The following is an 11,234-nucleotide window of genomic DNA, read 5'->3' as shown; positions in this document are numbered from 1 at the left end:
AACTCGGGAACAGGCAAAACACTGAAAGGCTGGAAGGGCGACGGCCCCGGAGCACAAAGCTAGATCCTCGTGACATGGATGTGTCTGCAGACTGTCCCCGGTGTCTCCACAATGAATGTCCCAGGCTTTATTATGTAAAAGTAAAACTGATAGACGACAATTGTAATTCTCGGTGGGGCCGGCTGAATTATGAACTCACTAACAGCCTCCCCTAAGCGATGGTGCAGCCCACGCTCGCCCCTGCCTCTGTGGCGCAATTGGTTAGCGCGTTCGGCTGTTAACTGAAAGGTTGGTGGTACGAGCCCACCCAGGGGCGGTGTGTTTGCTGCCCGTTCTTGGCTTTGAAACCGTCTGCTTTTAATGGGGTCAGGAAAATGTTCCCCAAACAGAAATCCTTTCCCCAAAGGGGTTTCTGGATTGAATTAATGTCTGACGTGAGGGAATGCGGATGCTGAGTAGCCAAGACAAAAAGAGAAACTCGACAGTACCTGTCGGAGAAAACGGAATTCTGAAACGTTGTCTCTGATTCTCATTCCACCGATGTTGCCTGACCTTCTCAGTTCCTCCTGCAGTCTCGTGCTTTGTTTTTGACTGAAAGTTCATTTCATCTTTTGCGATGAAACACCCAGACTCGCCGTGTGCAGATATTTAACCCTTTCGAATCACTGTGAAATGATTGGATTCAAACAAACTCTGCGATAATTCACTCTTTCTCTGCTCCACAGGCAGACAGACCTGGGAAGTGAAGCTGTCAGTGTGGTTCTGTATTCGTGGGCCGAGTGGTTAATGCGATGGACTTGAAATCCATTGCGCTTTCCCCACGCAGGTGTGACCCCTGCCGACTACAAAATGAGAAATGTCGTCGACAAGAAAGGGAGCTTGCTCCCCGGCTTCTTCTTTAAGATTCAAGTCAGTGGAGGGGGAAAAATATTTCACTCACATTGGGACTGGTGGGAATCTGCAACCCACTGCCTGTTCGGGTGGAAGAAGCAGATACCCGCAGAGCTTCTTTTGAGGCTATGAGCCAAGTGTTTGGAAATGAGACTAGAACAGTGAGGGACATGAAATCGTGATCGAAATGAAGCAGGCACCTGAGGACAAGGGTGTTTCCTTTGCCAGTCAAAGATACTGCTTCACAAAGTTGTGACTGTGGAAGGGAATCAGTGACGCTGATTATCTTTGGTTGTTGACCTTGTGACTGTTCCCATTGCTGCGCATGTCCGTGTTAACGTCAGAACTCTGCAGCATGGTGGCGTAAGATACGCAAAGGGCCGGGGCGCAATGGATGACGCATCTGAGTCCACCTAACTGTTTGAAATGCAGCTCACAGCTTCTTCACACACCCCAATTAATCTTTCTGATTGTCCTGAAGCCGGCAAACGGTTTGAATTCCCGATCTGCGGGAATGAGAATCTTCTCATTGTCTCGCGTCAATAAATATCTCTGAGAACATCGGAGTCAAGTCACAGCGTTGTCAGATGAGAGGAAGCTGAAATAACCCCACACGCTGCTGACGGGCACGTTTTACTTTTCCCAACCCACCGCCCCAACCACTGCGGCTCCTGGGAGTGGAAAGGAAACAATCACCAAAACCCAGTCTTGGCTTTGTGAGTCTTCAGAAAATAAGCAAACGTTCATCCCTTCGGATTTTCTATCCTGGGCTGACAGGGATGGGTTTTGTCACTCTTTTGTAGGGCATTACAAGTGGAAGTTTTGCAGAAAAGTACCACAATGCAATCTGATTAATCAGGACCTGGATGTTTTCGGTCTTTGAATGTAAGTATTGTGCTCCAGAACATTGGTGTTCACAGTTTATAATACTTATCTTCCCAGTCCCCTGTATCACTTGTCGAAAATGTTTAATTTGCGTCTTGTAATCCTTTCACTGTCTGCTAAAGAGGCAAGTGTTTGCGTGTTTTACCTAAGTTATGTTGACCTTGCATACCTCGAGCCTCAAGCTAATTTCACGAGAAACCTTCTCCAGTTCAAAAGCAAACTGTTAGTGATGGCTGTTTCGTGTGAGATGTGCAGATTTACGCTGAGAATGCGAGAGAATGAAACGAATAGAGACACACCTTGACTTAAGTGTAGAACCAGCAGAGCGAAGGTGGGCAGCATGGCCTCCGTCTGCACTGCGACACATGTTGTGATTCAGTGTGAAATCACAGTTCGACCAACAGAATGTGGGAATTTAGTAAAAACGTTTCTATTTACACAGTCTCCGTACGTCTGCGAAACAGCATATCACACGACAGCAGCGGAGGTCTTTGACATCAGTCTCGAACGTGCATGCCGCGTGCCAGATGAAAACCTGAAGTGCTCTGTGGGCAGCGGTCACACAAGCAGAGTGGCGCAGCGGGAGCGTGGTCGTTGGATCGAAACCATCCTCTACTATTGTTCAATGCTACCTCGAGCTGCTTTCCTTTGGATCGGCGCTCTCTTCTGAATGGCATGTAGCATATCCGTGCACTCGCCAACTCCACTCTCCATTCAAGGGGCGTGGTTTTAGAGGTCTCAGTGGCATTCTGTTCTTCAGCGGTTTTCTCTGAACTGAATCGCAATACCACTTCTCTGCGATGCCAATCAGCTGGTCAAGTTGAAACAAATGTCTTGCGTTTTCGTCCATTCCCTGCAGTGATTCTCCACCCTGGTTCAGACGTGAATGACAAGCATGGCAAATACCTCATCACGACTCAGACACAGTTCCCCAACGATTCGGACGGATCCCACCGATTGTGAGTAACCTCAGAGAGAGAGAAAGACAGGCAGTCGCCGTGGACTCGGTGGGCTGAACGGCTTGTGTCTACTCGAGAATTGTGCTCCGTGTTTATGCCGTCCCACTGCCTGTCTCTGGGACAGAGAGGCTGAGGGAGCAAAACTGGTTCATTTTTAACCGTCCCTTCCGTGTTGGACTGCCTGCAGTCCCTCAGCTCAGGGCCGTGGGGAGGACTCTCAGTGAGTGAAGGTTTCACTCGGATTCTCTTCATCTGGGACACTTGGGGCTCTCAAAAAGCACCTTGATGAAACGAGGTTGGGCTGTCTGGAGTACGAACGAGGCCGAAAACACGGAAGTGAAATGGTTGGAGATAGTGTTGAACAGGTTGACGTGAGCAGTGCGGTGTTTGAGGAATGTCAGCAATGAAGGTAGTTTGCAAAATTGGGTCAGCTCTCCTCGGAGACCCGAAGTTTTCCAAGTCATGTGGGACCGAGAAAAAGGAAGATAAAATGACATTATAAAGGACGTTTTCGTGCAGAGAGTGGTTCGGGTCAGATTTCCACTGTTGCGCTGGCTCCCTTGTGGAGCTCTGAGTTGTTTCGTGCTCTTCTGTCGGTGTGTTCTGACCTCAAGTGAAACCTCTTCTCTCAGATGGTAATGAACTGGTGAAGTTGAAACACATGACTTGCTGTTTTTGTCCATTTCCTGCGTTAAAGAAACAGACGCCCGTGTAACAAAATACTTTCTGCAGGATTGCTGTGTCAAGGCAAATTCTGAACACCAAACAGGCTGCACAAGAAGGCACTCGTATCAATTTACCTGAGGGAAGACTCTCCGGTGTCCATTTCTGTCTGTCCCGATAGCACATCACCTTTCCATTTCTCCCATAACAGACCTTTGGAACAAGTTCAAAGTTGTCATTTGATGCATTCGTGTCAATGACGTCTCCTCCCCCATGCGATAGTGAGAGAGAGCAGAAGAGCGAATGGGCTCTGCCTTCCATCAGCACAGCTTGCAAGTAGAAACAAAATGGTTCAATTATCCGCTAGTGGAGAGAGCCCGGTCCCTGCGGACGGGACAAACAGCAGTGATCTGGGAGCAGGGAGACAGATTGAGAAGCAGATGTTCTTGAAACTCGTTGCTGCTTGAAATTCTGGGAGCAATGTACAATGTATTTCATACTGAGCAAGTCTCAGCTGCTTCTGGAGCTGGCTGCGCCCATGGCATGTGGCTCGTTGGTCTCAGGATATGAACAGGTTGACGTGAATGGTGCCGTGCCTGAGGAGTGTCAACAATGAAGGTAGATTGGAAAGTTGGGACAGATCTCCTTGGATCTGTGGTTCTGTGGAGGAGGATCATAAGACACAGAATATAGAATAAAAGATTATAGTGTCATGTAACATAAATGATATATTGAAGAAACCTAGATTGCTGTTGAGTCTTTCATCTTTTAAAACGGATTGTAGATTTCGGTTCATTAATCTGTAAATCCCAGAACTTTTTAAAAGTCACATTCTCCAGGTAACCGAAGGTTCTATAAAAGGTGGTCACACCTCAGGGCAGACAATGCATGAAAGCTGTGAGGGTAGAGTCTATCTGTATCCTAATCTTGAGTGAGACTGGTTCTATTTCCAAATATATAATCCTGCAAACGCAGATTCACCCCAAAGACTTCTACATGAGAGTACATGCATGAGAGAGAGTGGGTGAGTTTGCGTGTGCATGCTGGGTATGATGTGTGTGTGTGTGTGTGTGTGTGATGGAGTATAAGCATGTGAGATGGTGTGTGCGTGGGTTTGAGTGTGGGGTTATGTTACTGTGTGTCTGAGAGAGAGAGCGTGTCTATCAGTGAGGGTCTGCACGAGCGTGTGAGTATGTAAGAGAGTGTGCTTGTGTGTGTGAGAGTGTATTGTGTAGGTGGGTGTCCTGTAGTGTGACATGATCCCAGGGTCTCGGCTGAGGCCAACCTCATGTGTTCTAAACTTGGCTATCAGCCTCTGCTCGGCCACTAGATCAAAGAGGGCTGAGGCACGAGAAAGGACGGGCGGGGGCACTGGTGGTGGTGGAGAAGGGAGAGAAATGGAGAGGGTACAGTGGTTGGGGAGTAGAGAATGACTGGGGTTCAGAGGGTTGGGGAGAGAATCGGGGTGCAGTGTGAAAAGGGGAGAAAGGGCAGGGGGCAGTGGGTGGGGAGAAAATGGACAAGGGGCAGAATGTGAAGCGAGAGACAGCACAAATCCCACCTTTCCCAGGGCTGGTGTCAGTGTCCCACGAACTGGAACCCACTCGTCCCATAGCAGATTTGGGGAAATCATTTCCCAATATAAGCATGGCTAAGGCATATCATCCCTGCAGGCCATTCACACCGACCTTCCCAACAGCATCCCACCCAGACCCACTCGATTACGCTGCAGCCCTGCAGTTCCCCATGGCTATTTTCTGATGAAGAGTTTTGCCCAAAACGTCGATTCTCTTGCTCCTCAGATACTGCCTGACCTGCTGTGCTTTTCCAGCACACAGTCTCGACCCTAATCTCCAGCATCTGCAGTCCTCACTTGCGCCCTGTAAGGGGTGAATGTTATATTCCTAGTCTTTTAAATCTTTTAAAATCTTTTCCCCTCACCCTAAACCTATGCCCTGTAGTTTTGGAATATCTCTACCCTGGGGAAAAGACAGAAACATTGAGCAGCCAGACAAAATGCAAAAGGAATAACATGTCAAGGCACAGGGAAAAAACATTTCGGCAAAAAATTGCTTTGGTATTTTTCTCTCGTATTCGCAGTTGGACACTTAAAATTTGTCATGATGTGGACTTGCCCGTGATGGACTGGGGTGTACGAAGTTAAAAATCACACAACACCAGGTTACAGTCCAATCGGCTTGTTTGGAAGCACTAGCTTTCGGAGCGCCGCTCCTTCATCAGGCGGTGGTGGAGTATAAGATCATAAATTCTGTGTCTTACGATGTTATACTCCACAGTCACCCGGTGAAGGAGCAGCGCTCTGAAAGCTAGTGCTTCCAAATCAGTCTGTCGGACTATAACCAGGTGTTTTGTGATTTTTAACTTTAAAATTTATAACAAATTCCTGCATACTGAGCATGCTCCGCGGTGTCAGCAAGCACTGCGCATGACCGCCGGTGTCAGCAAAACGCTGCGCATATTCCTTGGTGCCTGCAGAAACTGCGCGTCAGCTCCTTTCCATGGACCAATGAAGAACCTTGGAGGACCGGAAAGAGACTGGTCCTCCTGCCAATCAGAGCCGGCCATTGTCGCAATGTGGAGGTTGGACCGTGAGCTCTGAAGCTGCTGCTGCTCCTTCCTCTGTGAACTTTACCCCAGACTGTAACTTCCTTCCTCTGTCTAACTTTTGTGAGTACAACAGTCTGTTTATCACCACTTTTTCCATTTTTTGTTTCATTCTGGGGTTCAATTGTTAACTTGCAGCAACTGAAAGGAAAGAGTGAATTGAGGTGGGCGGTGGGGCGACAAACTCTGGAAAAGTTGATCCAGGTCTGTGTCGCAAGTTCCAAACCCATGGCAAATGAAGTGACACAATCTATAGCCTTTGATGTTAAAAAAAACGCAGAGAAGAGGCGCATTGTTCAAATGGCGATATGTTGAGATGTGGCGAAAGTGAGATGATGGAGATCAGAGTTGAAAAGTGTGGCGCTGGAAAAGCACAGGAGGTCAGTCAGCAACTGAGGAGGAGGAGAGTCAATGTTTTGGGCACGAGCCTTTCATCAGGAATGATGTGTGGATGGACAGAGGGGCCTCAGCGTCCTTCTACACCAGTCACTGTCTGTTGTCAGACAGGAGCAGCAAGCAATCAGCAAGGCAAGTGATATATTAGCAAGAGAAGTTGGGTTCACAAGTGGCGATGTCTTCCTGCAGTTAGGTCAGCCATTGAATGTATTCAACGCTGAGTTCACTTGACTTTGAAGAACAAAGAAGTGGATGGGTATTGGGGAAGGTAAGAAACTGGTTTTAAGACCAGTATAGAACAGTTACAGTCATACAGCACAGAAACAGACCATTAAGTCCAACTAGTCCATGCTGACTGTGTTCTGAAACTAAACTAGTCCCACCTGCCAGTGTTTGGCCCAGACTCTCTGAACCTTTCCTATTACAATTGCAACATTTAAGGGGCATTTGGATGGGTATATGAATAGGAAGGGTTTGGAGGGATATCTGCCGGGTGCTGGCAAGTGGGACTAGATTGTGTTGGGATATCTGGTTGGCAGGGACGGGTTGGACCGAAGGGTCTGTTTCAATGCTGTACATCTGTATGACTCTATGTACTTATCCAAATGTCTTTTAAACACTGTAACTGTACCTGCATCCACCACCTCCTCTGGACATTGGTACCACATGAGAACTATTCTCTGTCTTAAAATAAAAAGGTGCCCCTCATGTCTGTTTAAAACACCATCCCATACTCCCAATTTCTTCATCTCCGCCACATCTGCTCCCAGGAGAACCAGTTCCAATACAGTAAAACCCAAATGGCCTCCTTCTTCAAAGACCGCAATATCCCCCCAGATGTGATCGATGATGCCCTCCACACCATCTCCTCCACTTCCCACTCCTCCGCCCTTGAGCCCCACCCCTCCCATCGCCACCAGGACAGAACCCCACTGGTCCTCGCCTACCACCCCACCAACCTACACCCGGACTAACCAACCCAACCACCCCGTGGCTCAACACTTCAACTCCTCCTCCCACTCCACTAAGGACATGCAGGTCCTTGGACTCCTCCATCGCCAGACTATAGCAACACAACGGCTGGAGGAAGAGCACCTCATCTTCTGCCTAGGAACCCTCCAACCACAAGGGATGAACCTAGATTTCTCCAGTTTCCTCATTTCCCCTCCCCCCACTTTGTCTCAGTCAAATCCCTCGAACTCAGCACCGCCTTCCTAACCTGCAATCTTCTTCCTGACATCTCCACCCCCACCCCCTCTCCGGCCTATCACCCTCACCTTGACCTCCTTCCACCTATCGCATTTCCAATGCCCCTCCCCCAAGTCCCTCCTCCCTACCTTTTATATTAGCCTGCTGGACACACTTTCCTCATTCCTGGAGAAGGGCTCATGCCAGAAACGTCGATTCCCCTGCTCTTTGGATGCTGCCTGACCTGCTGCGCTTTTCCAGCAACACATTTTTAGTTCTGCAAGGAAGTGTACAAACAACTGAACAGGAACACGACAGGCAACTACCAGCTGATCTGACCAAAGAGCACAACCGTGAACTGACAGCATTCATCAAGACTTCTGATCCAATCCTTCCAGAAGCTCAGCATCCACAGACTATTTGAATCTGTGGACGTGTCAGTATTCTACACCAGCATTCCTCACGATGATGGCATCACAGTAACAGCCTCAGTACTCAATACCAACAACTGCCAATCTCTGAGCACTGTCCTACAACTCATCCGCTTCATTCTCAACCACAACATTTTCACCTTTAACAACCAGTTCTTCGTCCAGACACATGGAACGGCCATGGGGACCAAATTTGCACTCCAGTATGCCAACGCTTTCATGCACAGGTTCAAACAAGGCTTCTTTTCTGCACAGGACCTCCAACCAACACTATACACCAGATATATGAATGACATTTCTTCCTCTGGACTCAAGGTGAGGAGTCACTGAAACAACGATGCTATGATATTAACAAGTTTCATCCCACCATCACACTCGTCACACTATTTAGTATCTGTCTCATTTTTGAACACATGCAGCTCTATCAAGGATGGTTATCTCAGCACTTCTTTATACCGCAAACCCACGGATAACCTGACAGTGCTACACTTCTCTAGTGAAACATATTAAAACAGCCATCCCCTCTGGACAAGCCCTTCGCAGACACAGGATCTGTTCAGGTGAGGAGGAACGTGACAGACACTTGGAAGTACACAAGCGTGCTCTCATAAGAACGGGGTACAATGCTCAACTCATCAACTGCCAGTTCCAATGTGTCACAGCAAGAAACTGTAATGACTTCCTTTAGGAGACAGACACAAGCTGCAACCAAAATGGTACCCTTTGTTGTCCAGTACTTCTCAGGAGCCGAAACACTCCGCCACGTTCTTCACAGCCTGCAACACATTATTGATGAGGATGAGCACCTCGCCAAGACCTTCCCCACGCCTCCACTTCTCACCTTCAAACAACCACCAAACTTTAAACAGATAATTGTTCACAGAAACCACCTGGCTTTCAGGACAACACGATACAACTCTGTCACGGCAGATGATGAAAGACGTATCAGAGTGTTGACACGATTACCACCGTTACACATGGGGACACCACCCACCATGAGTGCAGCAGGTACTCATGTGACTCAGCCAGCATTGTTTATCTCATACGCTGCAGGCAACGATGCCCTGAGGAATGGTATATTGGTGAGACCAAACAGAGGCTACAGCAACAGATGAATGGACACTGCACAACAATCACCAGCCAGGAGTGTTCCCTCCCAGTGGGGAACACTACAGCAGTCCGGGACATTCAGCCTTGGACCTTCGGTGACCATCCTTCAATGTAGACTTCAGGATAGGCAAAAAAAGGAAAGTGGCTGAGCAGAGACTGATAGCCAAGTTCAATACCCATGGAGATGACCTTAACCAGGACGTTGTGTTCATGTCACACTACAGGTGACCCCATTACACTATACATTCTCTCTCTCTCTCTCTCTCGCTCTCTCTCACACTCTCTCTCTCTCTCACACACACACACACTCCTTCAAGCCAACATACACATGCACTCGCTCTCTCTCACACACACACACCCTCTCACAGACTTATACCCCATTATACTGTCTCACACACACATGATCACTCGGTTTCTCCTGCGCACACACACACACACACACACACACACACACAAGTTTGTGGGTTGAATTTGTACTTGCAGAACCGCATTTTATTTTGCACAAAAACGCATACACATACGATTCTGTAATACCACGATAGAAATAGAATCCGTCTGACCTAACATTGGGACACAGACAGACTTTAACTTAACACCTTCAATGCATTATCTGATTGAGATGACACCTATTGTTAAAAGCTATCTTGAGAACGTAACTTCTGAAAAGTTCTGGGATTTACAGATGTAGGAATCAAAACTAACATGGTCATTCTAAAAGATGGTAGAGGTCAGCTGAAGTTGTTTAATATTACATCCCATGACACTGCAATTCTGTTGCTATAAAGTCTGTGTGTTATGATTCTGCTCCACAACCAACCGATGAAGAAGCAGCGCTTCGAAAACTAGTGATTCCAAATAAACCTGTTGGGCGACAACGTGGCATTGTGTGATTTTTAACTTTGAAAATCTGTCAGTAATGCCAACATCTCCGTACTGCGCATGCTACTCGGTGTCAGCAACGCAGTGCGCATGTTCCACGGTGTCAGCAAAACATTACGCATACTCAAGCAAAAAGCGGAAACACTCCGTGATCTTGTTTTGATGGACCAATGAGAAGCTCTGGAGGACCGGATAGAGACTGGACCTCCTGCCAATCACAACAAATCCATTGTCTGGATGCGGAAGTAGGACCATGAACTTCTGAAGTTGCTGCTGCTGCTGCTCCTCTCTCTGAATGAAGATTGAGCTTCACCCCAGACTGCAACTTCCTTCCTCTCTCCAACATCTGTGAGTACAGCACGCTCTTTTCTCAACCCCTTTTCCATTCCGGGGTTCTGCTGTTGACTTGCAGGAACTGAAGGGAAATGGAGTGAATCCAGGGAGGGGAGAGACTCTGGGAAAGTTAGTCCAGGTCTTTTTTCAATGGAAAATACAGGAGAATTGACATTTCAGGCTCGAGCCTTTCATTAGAAATGATGTGTGGATGTACAAAGGAGCCTCTGCGTCCTTCTAATCTAGTCAGTGCAAGTTGTCAGACAAGTGCTGCAAGTAGTGAGCAAGACAAGTGGTATATTAGCAAGAAGAATTGAGTTGAGAAGTGGGGACGCCTTCCTGCAGTTTGGGAGTAATTGAATATATCCAAGGCTGAGTTCATCTGATTTTTGAACAACAAAGAAGTGATGGTTATGGGGGAGGCAAGACCAGTACAAATCAGTTACAGAAACAGACCCTTCAGTCCAAGTAATCCATGCTGACTATGTTCTCAAACTAAACTGGACCCACCAGCCTGTGTTTAACCTATATCCCTCTGAATCTTTTATATTGGAGTCATAGAGATGTACAACACAGAAACAAACCCTTCAGTCCAATTTGTCCATGCTTACCAATTATCCTAATCTAGTTTATTTGCCAGCCCTGGGCCCATATCCTTCGAACCCCTTCTATTATAGACCAATCCAAATGCCTTTTAAATTCTGTAATTATACCAGTCTCCACCACTTCCTCTGGCTGGTCATTTCATATATGCACTACTCTGTGTGAAAAGGCTCCCCTGAGAGGTTCACCTACCTCCCATCTCCTTTACTCAGTGCTGTAACCGATAAAGGAAAGCATACCTTCAAGGAACTGTGAACCTGCACTCCAAGGT

The 11,234-nt window shown here is 47.5% G+C and overlaps 1 non-coding gene across 1 annotated transcript; it reads left to right on the top strand.

The window, feature by feature from the left end:
• Positions 1-242: 242 nt before the first annotated feature.
• trnan-guu (transfer RNA asparagine (anticodon GUU)) lies at positions 243-316 on the top strand. The gene has a single exon. It is a non-coding gene; the product is annotated as a tRNA-Asn (tRNA).
• Positions 317-11,234: the final 10,918 nt, after the last annotated feature.

This window comes from Hemiscyllium ocellatum, assembly GCF_020745735.1.
Source record: "Hemiscyllium ocellatum isolate sHemOce1 chromosome 27 unlocalized genomic scaffold, sHemOce1.pat.X.cur. SUPER_27_unloc_17, whole genome shotgun sequence".
Lineage (NCBI taxonomy): Eukaryota > Metazoa > Chordata > Chondrichthyes > Orectolobiformes > Hemiscylliidae > Hemiscyllium > Hemiscyllium ocellatum.
Note: the sequence above shows the minus strand (reverse complement) of the source record. Positions and strands in the feature narration are given on the sequence as shown.